At 37.2% G+C, this 13,127-nt stretch overlaps 1 protein-coding gene across 1 annotated transcript in view; it reads left to right on the top strand.

Annotated features, from left to right (window-relative positions):
• The window catches only part of KIAA0825, a 405,751-nt gene that overhangs the window by 340,748 nt on the left and 51,876 nt on the right, over positions 1 to 13,127 (top strand). The gene's annotated exons all lie outside the window — the stretch shown is intronic.

A 13,127-nucleotide genomic window follows, 5' to 3' on the forward strand; every position in this document is an offset into this window, starting at 1 on the left:
AGAGGGCCCTGCTAAGCTCAGCAGAAGCACTTGGGGCATCTAATTAGGGGAAGAGGCTGGAGGAGGGGGCAGTGATGCTAATCAGGAAAGGATGTTGAAGTGAGAGGAGGCCAAAATGAAAATGAACTTCTCTTATATCATGGGTTTGCCTCAATGAATGAGTCTATTTTGAAGGGTTTCTTTTCTTTTTTTTTGAGGATTTAACTTCCATTTCTTTTCCGATATGTCCATGATTACTTAATAAGGGAAGGAAGGGTCTGATCTTTAAAGAGCCCCTCTTTTTCATGCGTCACATTAGTTGCAGGGAAAACTATAGGAGACATGGTTCGTTTGTTTACTCATTCACTCATTTATGCATAGAGTCATTCATTCATTTAAAAAAATTTCAGTGAGAGTGTGATATAGCTGTGCTAGTACTTTGTACTATGTTATACAAAGTGCTATGTAATTTGTAGAAAGGCAGTTACAGTTCATGATCAGAGAAGTACAGGTGCTTCTTGAAATACAGAGGCAGGAAAGTCAATCCAGATTAGGAGCAATAGCAAAGACTTCATAGCAGGAATGACATTTTAGAATTAAAAGAATAGGAATTGGCCAGACAGAGCTGGAGGGAAGGGCAGGGACGTGAAGGCAGAGAAGCAAAATAATATTCCAAACTAGAAAACACTTGTAGCACTGGAGGGAAGAAAGAACATTGTACTTTCACATGTGTTAACAAAGTTGTATATGGCTGGAAAGCAGAGTTTAAGGGTTAAGAAGGTGAAAGACAAGTCTGGGTCCCCACCATAAAGAACTTTTGTGTGCTGTGCAAAGATTTCTGTTTATCCTGAGGACTATGGGAGAGTCATTGAAAGGTTTTCACAGGGAAATGACTTAACCAGGTTTGCTTTGTAGAGAGTTGGTTCTTGCTGTGAAGTGGAGATGGGATTAGAGAGGGTGGGCAAGACAGGAGATTGCTGTACCAATTTCTAAATCACTATTGCAGTGATTCTAGCCAGAGGTAATGGTGGCCTAAATTAGGTTAGCAGCAAAGGGGATTAAGTCAAAAAATATTTACTAGATAAAATAGGACTTGATGGTTTTTCGGACAAAAGAGAAAAGAAAATCACGATGCCCAGATGTCTCATTTGGCCACCGGATAAATGGCACTGTCATTCACTGAGATAGAGAACGCTAGAGAAAAGGCCTTTCGTGGGGAGAAACACCCCAGATGCTTAGCAAAACTTCAGATAAAAAAATATGAAGCCAACAGACAAAGTTATAGATCTGGGAGGGGGGTCATTAGCATATAAATAGCAACTGAATCTGGGAGAAATGAATGAGCTCACCCAGGCCAAGAGTGCACAATTGTAATTGAACAAGTAATTATGTATTATTTGTTTAATATGTTTCTGTGACTATACTTTAAGCTCAATGAAGGCAATAACAGTATGTTCACTAGAACCAAGCCTTGCCTATAGTAGATAATCAATACTTTTTGAATGAATGAAAGATAATACCTGTGGAATGCCATGGACAATTACAAAGGAATGTACACTTGTATGGGATTAATATCAACTATAAGTAGTCAAATCTAGACTTGCTCTAGTAACCTATCAGGAACTACGTCTTATGCCTCCCTTCTGAAATGCATGCGTCAAAATTTGGTTTCGACTAGTTTATTTTTTACATGAGAATATTAATATCATATATACATCATACTGTGTAGCAATATGGAGTCAAACCCTCTTTGGTCAAGTTACTTACTGAGTGCCTCAATTCCCTTATCTATGAAATGGGGATAATAGTACCTATTTCATAGAGCTATTGATAGATTAAATAACATAATATACATAATATATTTTCCACAGCAACCTAGACTATAGAATTATTCTAAATAATTAATATTATTTAAAACTTTATAGAGGAGGCAGTTCTCCATGGTGTTTCTACCTGGCTTGTGATAGCTTTTGTCCCAGACTATCTTTGCAAGGATGTTTGCATTTCAAGGATGTTTGCAAAGCAAACAGCCTTGGAAGATAGAAGTAGTGACTCCCTCAAGGCAGAGAGCAGATTTGTTTCTCTACCAGGATAAAAAAGATAATAACTCCCTCAGGGGCAAAGGTTGGGCAGGTTTGCTGGCAGCCCCCTTAGAAGATTGGATTTCCTAAATTTGAGGTTCCTCAGCTGTGACACAAACCCACTATGTGTGAAGCATCTGCATTGCCCTCTGGTACTTGAGGGGCAAGGGTAACAAATGTGAACATGGAGGTGGTGTTGCCCATGGTGCCTTGAGTAATTAGGTCTTTGCCTCTTTCCTAAGGGCCTTGCCTCTTTTGCCAGCCTTTATGAAACTGTTGGCAGGCTATCTTGCTAGCTTGCAAGCAGAATAAAATCTCAGAGCCTTCACTTTTCTTGATCAAGTTGTCTCTTCAACGTAAACTTGTATATTATAAATCCTTGAAGCAGATGTTTTGTAAGACACTGTTTCCCAAACTTGACATTACATACTTTACATAATTCTAATTATGAACAATATAAAAACAGGAGCTCAAGAGACAAGATTGTTCATTTTCACTTTGAAGAGTTCAATCTTTTTGCTTATTTGATTGGGGAAAGTTTGAGTAACACAAGACTACTTTGTATTTAAAAATTTCTTTTTCAGCTACAAATCCATGGGAGATTTGTATAGTGTGAATCCTTGCTATCGAATAAATATTAAATATCACAAGTATATGTTGAAATCACACAAGAAAATTCCTAGTATTGACAGCGATCATAGAATAAATAGCATAGATCAAGGCAGCCACTGGCTAACAAATACAACTTATGTGTTAACGCCGAGTAACGATCATGTATTTATTTATATATCCAGTGATCTCTAACTTCCCACTGTTTATTCAGGTATGGGCACAAAATTTCTAAAAAGACACCAGTTTTTACTTGTGTGTGTGCATGTGTATGAAATGCCTAGTTGTATCTCAGAATACAGTTAGGGATATGCTTTGTAAGGAAATATGAAGATCCAGGAGTTAAAGAAGATAAAGAATGTTCACTTGGATCAATGAGCAGATGAGATCCAGTAGGGAATGGTGTTTGTAAACTAAAAAAAAGTAGGCAAAAAATGCAAAGACAAGGAGAAAAAAATGAATTGCAAGTAGGACCCAAAAGAGCAGGCAAAATATACGGGAGACAAGGAGATAGATCTCACTTGAGTAGACCAAGACAAGAATAAGATAGGAGGAGAAGCAAAAGATCCAGTGCACTCTAACAGAGGAAACCGGAAATACAGTGTAGGGTGCAGATAAATATGGCCTTGAGCAGGCAAGACTCAACAAGCAGGCAAGGTTCTACAACAAGGACCACTAACCATGTGAAAGGAGGAGTCCACCGTGATGACATGCAAGCTTAACCTAGAAGACAGGTGACTTAGGAGCCCAAAAACATTATGTCTCCAAACACTGGAAGACAGTAATTTCTGCTGGTAAAGGAAAGTAAAAGGGGAAAAAAATACCAAGAGTTTGGAAAACCAATATGTCTATGATATGGGGGAAAACTTCTATGCATTTGGATCTTGGTACCAAGCAGAGAGAGGTGTTTTAGGTGTTAAGCCACAGGTGGCACTTTGTGTGGCAGAGGTGAAACTGAGCTAAATTAAATAAACATGAAATACACTAATAGTATTTCTAAACTGTACACCATTTGAAGATTTAGTTTACTCTTGGGGCATCCATCTGTGGGCTAAAAAGCAAACAATGAGATGGAAAAAGATCCTCTAAGAAAATCAGAGAGAATGGAAGTTAGGAACTCAGATTTTGACATTTATTGACAGGTTTTTTTTCACTCTCTTATCCCTGGGTGGTGGTAGAAAAGATAGGGCAATAATAAAAATTGCTTAGCTTTGGAGACATGGCCTAAATCTAAAACACTATCATATTTAAAATAAAGTGTCAGGCATTCTTTTACTTGTACACTCTAACTTTGTTTATTATTCTGTTAGATAAAGCCTCTTGTCATTATACTCCAGGCAAAGCTGTTAACAGGGAAACTCAGATCCACACCCTAGACCTAATTTTTTAATACAGTTCCTCTTTGATCTACTGCATCTCTGAATTTAATTATGAGGTCTAACTTGATGCCCTGCCATTGCATCTTTTGCTCTCCTTTGCTCTTTCTGTTGATAATGAGAAAGAAGAGCTTTCTGTTTCTTTTAAAAGCATATGCTCATTTTTAGTTAGTTCATTGAAAGGTGTCACCTTCTACTTCATGTTGCTCCTTGGGTCCTTTTATTCTTTGTCTCCTGAACTGACACAATTACCATCTCGACACTCTGCAAATATAGCTTGCAGAGCCAGTTTCCTAGGAATATAATTTTCAGAAGTGCCAGACATAAGGATGACTTTAAAGCCATTTGATGAGTTCTCTGTTACATATCCTCATTTGCTTCCTTCCCAAAGGGATTTTTGAATTCTGCCCAGAACATGCTTATCAGCTTAAAGGTATGTGGCATCATTACGTTATGAAGATTTTCTTCCGCAGCAGCAAGTGCACTAACCTTGAATGAAGCAGTTGCTAATCATGTTGCACTAAGCAGATAAAAGTCGGGACCGACCTAATCTTGCTTTCCTAGTATCAGTTTCTGCAGACTTCAAGTGTAATGTTCTAATCACTGGGGCAAAACAGCCAATTAATTTGCTTTCCGTGCGTGTTTTTACTGGCCAAGATGCATAGGGGAGCAGTGCGTTCAGTCATAATCATGCTCTACAAAGATGGGAAATGCTCCCTTTGAGCTTCCAATCATGAGGCCAGCTGAAGTGGAGGCAAGCCCACTGACAGGTGAGAATAGCAATCATTTATTTCTGTTGATGGGTTGTGACAGACCATGTGGGAGCAGTGGCTGCATACTGTGGGGCTCCGCAAGGAAGACTGTGATTGGGCAAAGAGGAAACCCTTCACAGCTCATTTAGTCCACACATAGCCACCTAGGTGGTGAATGGGTTCAACATACCAGCCCAGGCATTCCAGCACAAAATCAGATCACTAACAGCCAGGCCCTATAGGGGTTCCTACAAGGCATTAATCAACAGGGTTGAGCTGTCAAAATGCAGGGTCTGAAATTAAGAAACACCAAAAGGATGAAAATACAGCAATGCTGTCAAAACAATCAAGAATGTGATTCATACTGCAGGATTCTAACCCCCATTAAAAAAGCTTAGAAGAAAAATGAGTTCTAAAGGGGGTAAAGGGGTAAAGAGATGCATTACCCCTGTGGAAAATTTTCCTAAGGTTTTTACACATATTAATTAGTAGAAACAGCATGAAGATTTATGTAAGCATGAGCACAGCCCTTTTCAACATAACACTGACAGGTCAAATTACATAGAAGTCCTCCTCAGTGCCCCCCAGCCTAGTTCATCTCTTAGTTAAATTTCTTTTCTACATGAATCTACTGATGTGCAGAGCATTTGATGTCTCACACTGTTTCTGAATACAGACACTTGAAACTCAGCAGAATTCTTGGGCTTGCACAGCTTATTTTCTGAACACTCTTTTTGGTAGAAGAGAAATTTCTTATAACTGGAGGTGTAAACTGTTCGTGTGTGTGTGTGTGATTCAATTTTATCGATATTCTTTTTAGAACTCATTATCTATTTTTATATTAGAGAAAGTATTCAGTGCCATAAACAAAGCCAAAAAACCAGAGTTTCTGAAACTAACCAAATTGTCACACGCAAAAGTTATAATAACTAAAAATATATTCTAACTCCTGAAGGATTGCTTTCCAAGCCCCACGTGGGTGTTTCTCAAAATGTGGTCTAGAGTGCTCATTGAAAATGCACATGCACAGATACACCTCAGCCTACTGCAGCCAAAGCTCTGGGACAGGCCTGGGAACTGGAATTTTAACAGGATCCCCAAGGTGATTCTGATGCATAGAGAAACTGGAAAACAACTTTTTTCTTATGTGAATAAGAAAAAGTCCACATTCAGGTACAACACTTGCTTCTTTCCACTGCTGCCTAACACATCTCACCCTTGGACAAGCTGTGTTCCATTTGTTCATAAACACTCTAATACTTTCACATTTCCATGCCTGTGATCAGGCTGTGCCCTTCATATGCTCCAGCCTCATCTTTCCCATCCTCTGCGATTCAACTTAAAGCCTGCCTCCTACAAGAAGACTTCTCCATTACTCCCCGCTAGATGTGAATATCCTGGCCTCTCTGCTATCCTAGCCTTTCTGTTTGTACTTTTCATAGCATCACCACCTTCTGCCTTCTATTGCAGTTACCTGTACACATTGCTTTATCTCCCAGTTACTAGCTCGTTCACTCCATGAGGTCATGTCTTATATGTCTGTTTATACCTAATACCACCTAACTCATTGCCTTGTGCTGTATGTACAGTAAATGTCTGTGGAATTGAACTATTGAATAATAGATGTTAGTTAATTCAAACCGAAGCTTTATACTTTTAAAAAGTCATTCACAGAGATAAGTGTTCTCTCTTACTGTATGCTCAGAATTCTCATTAGAATCTTGGAGTGGGTCTCCCTGTAAGCAAAAATGTATGAGGTCTGCCATTTTGTTTGTTTATTTTACTTAACTGCAGTTTGTGAAATGTTATTCTGCTTTAGATTTTCTAAATTAGCTTTAAGGATATTTTCCCTGAAAAAAATATTTGTTAATATTTTAAGTCCTCAGCTGAAACAGACGTATAAAGTATATTAATTCTGCTGGAGAATAAATTACATTACAGTAGACTACTACAGACTATTTGTTTTGTAAATATGTCAGATATTCATTTTTTTTTAACCAGGAAATATATGGCCTTAAATATTTGATAGCTTCGTATGATTAACTAACAGTCAATGGCTACAATTGTTTAACTATGTCTAATTTGATTTAAGACTCATGTCATAGGCCCTAATATAGTATAAAAAACATGGGAACCGTAGTGTGGATTTTCATGACCTAAGGAATACGTTTACCCTGATTGTAAGGCAAAGAAGTGTTTTACTTTGAGCCTCCTTATATTCTGGAAGTACGAAAAAGATTAGAGAGATGGACAGACAAGTGCTATAAGTTTTATCATTCTTGAAAGTAGTATGTCTCCTCAATCCATGTTGCAATTTTTCTTTTATATTGAGGTATAATTGACATATAACATTATGTTAGTTTCAGGTGTACAACATAATGATTTGATATTTGTATGTATTACGAAATGATCACCACCATAAGAGTCTAGTTAACATCTCTCACCATACATAGTTACAATTTTTTTTTTCTCGTGATGAGGACTTTCAAGATTTACTCTCGGAAATTCCCTGGTGATCCAGTGGTTAAGGCTCCACGCTCTCACTGCTGAGGGCTGGGGTTCGATCCCTGGTCGGGGAGCTGAGATCCCACAATCTGTGTGGCGTGGCCAAAAGTTAAAAAAAAAAAAAAAAATTTACTCTCTCAGCAACTTTCAATTATGTAATACAGTATTATTAACTATAGTCACCGCGCTGGACCTTACATAGTAATTGTTTTTAAAACCCCTTTTACCTGTGATATTGCTGTGGGGCCCACAGAAATGCAGGGAAAGACTGTTTGCAGGATACTTGAGAAATTATACTCAAAAACATAAAAAAATTCAAGCCAAAAATTTGAGCCAAACCTGTTCAAGTCAGAAGAATAGTTCTTTATCTACCCCAGTCTTTAATGACAACACCCTAGATGAGGAGGAGGGGCTGAGGCGATGTCTCTCACTTTCCTTCAGCGCCAAAGATAATTAGGGCAGACTAGAATCAGGGCAGAGCTTCTTGGAAAAGTTCTGAAGGTCTGGGAAAGTATGCTTTTCAAAGGAAAGTGTTATGTAAGCTTACCTCTTTCTGACACCTTACATCAGAAAGGACTGATGTAAAAGTGCTTTTGGGGACCACACATTTCATAAAGTTTCTACTGCAGCTTAATAGTCATCTCAGTGGGTTTTGCTTTAACTCAGTTAATAATTATAATAGAACAGAGAATGATACTGCATTTTTATTTATATTAGAGCTCTTGGCCATAGGCACCTAGGATGCCCCTAGCTATAACTAAAACTTAATTAGGAGAAAAGAACATTGCTGACTCAATTTCTGAATTGGCTAGTAAAAGAAACATAATAATCCTTGATATAAAAACATAAAATCCTTTCAAAATAAATAACTCAGAAGTATACTACCTTTGAAATATGCCCTACACTTCTCCAACCAAAAAGGAACGGCAATGTGGTATTTTCTAAAACAGATCTAATTTGATCCACTGCTATTCCTCCATTCCAGAGGCGTATTTCACAAACATCACATGTCAGTTGGGGAAAGAAGGAGTGAAAGCTTAATCCACAAATGATTGATGAACAGTAATGAGACTTATAGAGGAGTCTGAAAGAATGTGACAGAGACACACTGAGAAAGGGAGCAAGATGAGAATCAGCCAGCGCATGGTATGAGTTTTGGGAAACTCATGATGCAAGAATTAAAAGAACTCTTGAAGAAGATAAGAGTATATATATTTCAGAGAGGCTTCCTTGAAGAAGCCACAAAGCACGAATAAACAAAAACCAGCCTGTTCTTCATAAGGTATCTTGCCTGTCCTATCAGCGGAAAGCAGCCAACTATGACCTATGCATAAAACCTGGGGTGAAAAAAAGGAACATAACGAAAAGATGGATGAAGAACATACATCTGAAGAGGAATGGCACAGAGAAACACAGGAAGTGTCCAAAAAAAAGTTCTCCAGAGTCTCAAAGAAATTACAGATAACAGATGACCTCTTGAAAACAAACTATCAAAAGAGCGTTCAAAATAGTGATACAGTGAAATAACAGAAGATGAAAATTGAGATAGAAAACTCAGGAATAAAATGAAAGAGAAACTAGAAATCATTACAGACATGAATGCCCCATTAAAGGCAATAAAAATTAGAATATATACTCATGAGAACAAAGTCATGTGGGTCAGAATTGGGAAATAAAAACATGGAGGATAAATCTCACAAACCAAATTAGGAAAAAAGAACAATATAAAAATTATTATAAAGAAGATGATAGATGTGGCAAAGAAGATCCAACAGTAAAAAAAAAAAATTACTGTGTCTGAAGAAAATAGCAGGCAAATGGAACAAAAAATGATCTAACATATAAGAAAACTTTCCTGAAGAAAGATTTGATCTGTATATTACAAGGGCCCTTTATATCTGAGAAAATTTAATATAAAATAATCAACACCAAAACATATGCTAATACAATTTCTGGTATTTAAGGATAAAATTATATGGGCATCCTACGTGAGAAAGTAAGTCACGTCAAAGGGGAAAAAACGTTTTTTTCTAAAACTTCTTCAAAGCAACACTAATGACAGAGAACAGTGGAGCCATGGGCAAATATATGTGATCTAAGAATTTCATTTACAGGCAAGTTATCTTTCAAACATAAAGACAGTGTTCTCAAGCAGGTAAGAATTTAGGGATTACAGCACCCCCGATAGTTACTATTAGCAAGAAATGAATCAAAATGAAATACAGGTAAAAATACCTAAGATTAAACAATCACAGAAATCTTATTATACGTTTCAATGTTGTAAATCTTGAGAGTGTAAAAATACTTATACACAAATGTGCACGCACATATATGAACAACTGAGGGTAGAGAAAAAAGGGAAGCAGTAGGCCAGACCACACATGGGTCAGCACATCCCTTACAATCAGCTCTCAAGAGATGCTGTTTTAAGCACTGACTTTAGTCACTTATAATCCTTTCATAATATTTTTTTCCTTAAATTTAGAGAAATTTTAAAGGAATGCTAACAACTCAGTGAAGAAACGTTTTTCAGAAGTCCAATGATTTTTCTCTTTCACCTCCCTTTTTTCCCTTTGATTTATTATGTGTTATTAAAGCCAGCATTTATAGAATTATCCCATCTTAAAAAATATTTTCACCGCTTTGTCTTCATAAGAACATAAGATGCCTGGAAAGACACTCACCAAATATTGAAGTTATTTTGGGGTAGTGAGATTTTGAGTGACTATAAATTGCCCTTGATAGACTAGAGCATATAAATAGTTTTATGGATGAATAGCTTTAAATATCCAGAAAAAAAGGATATGAGTCAAATACCCAGAAAACTGGACTGCCTTTCTGATGTTATCTTTTATATATTCTTCCTTCTCATTTCTTCCTGGAAAAATAAAATAAAAAGGTAAAACTCTTTCGATCAGTGTATGTAGGATGCACAATGTTAATCTTCAGAGGAATTACAAAGGAAGCTACAGAAAGTTATTTTTCCATAAAGAGCTTACAATTTAACTTGATGGTCTTAAGTTTTATGCATTTGTTTGAGTGCAGGTGTGATATTAACTTTTTGTAACAGAAGAAGGATTTGCAAGGAATCAAACTGATATTTTAGGTGGCTCTCTTATTCCCTGTTCACATATAAACCACAGCTCTCGTATCCAAGTAAATTGGGAATTTTTTGTTTGGAAATTATTCAAGGTATAAGGCAACCTCTTTGGCAGCTACAATACTTGAATGTGGGCTGGAAAGAGAAACATGTTGATCCAAACTCTTTATTATACCTCAAGAATATATTTTAGAGTATGTCTCAAGTCATAACTTTGGTTTAAAGGAAACCCTCGACTAAACTGGCAATTATCAGAGAAGTACAAATTTGTCATATTTGCATAAGCCACATTGCTCCAGTAACAAAAGTGAAAGATTGGACTCACACACTGTGGCCTAGATTTTGGAAAATAATTTGTTACTGCTTTAAAGATCCTTTTAAGATGAATCAATTAAGTTGTTCACAAATTTAGCTAATTATCCAAATATATTGTTTATAATCAGCCAGTTTGATCTTTGTTTTTTTTCTTAATATACTGTCATGTTTATGGGATTCTGATTCCATAGTTGTAATGGGGTTAACTTCACTTTTTATTACCATTTACATAATAGAAGCTAAAATTTTGAAGATTATGATATCGTTTCATGATGTTAAAGCTCCCAGCTTGACATATTATTTCTTAAAGTTCATTTAAAAAGATAGGATAATGGAAGGCATCAGCAGTTACCTACGTTAATTAGCATAAAATATATGGGGAGGAGATGAAGAGCTGTATTTAATATGTTGGCTAACTTAAAAAATTTGTACAAATCAAGTATCTGCTAAATGGGCAGGCTTCTACTGATTGTTGAGTACTTGCTTTGTGATCTAGTTTACTTTTTATAGAGTAAATTTAAACATCTGATTTAGTAAATTTTTATTGACTAAAATTAATCACAAAGATGATCATTCACAGTGAGGACTAGTAATAATTTTTAAGTGGATAATAAAAAATTGCTTGCTATAGTTGCTTTTGCAACTTTCAGTTTTGTATATTATTTTGTCCTCCAAGTTAAAATGACCGAGTGAGCATATTGCATAAAAACCGAGATCATCACTCTTTCACTGCCTATCACCCTGTTTATGCTTAACCAAGCATTTATTCATAAGTTCTTAATGGTAAGGGCTACAAGGTTACTACACCTGAGAGAAAAATCTGTAAGACAGGCTTTCTAATTAATCACTGGGAGGGTTCAGGAAGGTCCAGCTATTTCTGTAAACTGAAGCATTTATGCACTCTATTGCAATTGTTGATCACGGAAATGACAGGTAGTGCTTTATTTCTCTAAGTTTCTGTACTTCTGTTAGGAATAATGAACACTTTACATGTTTCTGTGTGTACACATGGACACCATCATTAAAACTAGGACGTCTGTTCACCAGAGGACATATAGGGGGACAGTTCTAAGAAAACAGAACCGTGGTACCAGCATCTTAGGAATGATGCTGAAATGCCACCCATGACACTCTGAATTTAAGACCACCATCTCAGAGCAAAAGGCTCTGAGACAGAGCAATCAAGAGCAACAGACCCTGTTAGGCAGGAGTTATCATATCCAGGACGATTTGTGACTAGTTGAGTGAGCTGGAACATTGTTCCATATTGGTTAATTTTACTGAGTTCACAAACAAAAACTGCAGTGAAGTTTGCAGCAGTGCTTCAGGTGAAATCATAACTAATTGGCAGTGCTGAGGCTCTTTCCCACAATTACCCCGGGTCACTGGGTTGCAATAGTGATAGATACAATGGCACCAACTCATGTCATATTTACAAGTCTATTTGGGATCCCACACTTCTCTCCCCAGTTCTTGGCATCTGCTTTGTTGTATTTCCTTGTGCAGAAGCCTCTGTGGGCAGAGGAAAAAGCACTGCAGATCTTAATAGCTTGTTCCTCCTGTCTCTAGCCAGGTCCCTGACATTGGCAGAGGTCAACACCTAAGCCACACTGCTGGCGTAATTTCTCTCTTAAACACAGTAGTGTTCATTTCTTGAGCCTAGCACATGTAAACAATACACAGAAATGTGTCCTCTCTCTGCCTGTATTCATGTACCTCAAATGTAGCATGACAGGCCAGGCCATCTAATCCGTTACTCATACTACCCTTGTGATGTTTCTCTTCACCCCCGCCCCCAGCTTTCCTCATTTCTACAATCCTTACATTCATATTTTAGTTGCAAGAGAAGCAAGAAACAGTAGCTTTTCAGTGTTCAGCAGCTCTGTAGATGCTAGCCTACTCCTGGTAATGCTAAGGACACGGCTGTGAGCCCTAAGGCATTTTACTAAAGAAAAGCACCTTCCCTCATGGCTGCTGCTTTCTGTCCTTGCACCACCGGCCAAAGACTCTGGGGGTCGCCCTTAGAGTGACCTGCTTTCTCTACTCCAGCCAAAGAAGCTTCACTTTTTATTTTTAAATTATCATGCTTCCACAAAACTCTTTTTGTGCAAATGCTACTATAGTATAATCATAAAAAAAAAACTCTCTAAAAATTCGAAGAAATTAATCACTTAAGGTCCTGATATATATGTTCAAATTCTACATTTCTGGGGCAATAGCAGCTCTGAGGAATGATGGAGACGTGCTCTTTAAGTGGGGAATACAGCAGAGGAGAACCAATCAAGGAGAAGCAGAGTTTCTATAACAGGGAGCAGAAAGACATGGAATAGGAGTAGGAGATAATAGTTGTACTGGTGTTGGAATTTTTTTTTCTTTGTGGGTTGGTTTAGTTTGGTAAACAGTGGAGTGA

The sequence above is a fragment of the Leucopleurus acutus genome, assembly GCF_964270905.1.
Source record: "Leucopleurus acutus genome assembly, chromosome: 3".
In the NCBI taxonomy this organism is placed as follows: Eukaryota; Metazoa; Chordata; class Mammalia; order Artiodactyla; family Delphinidae; genus Leucopleurus; species Leucopleurus acutus.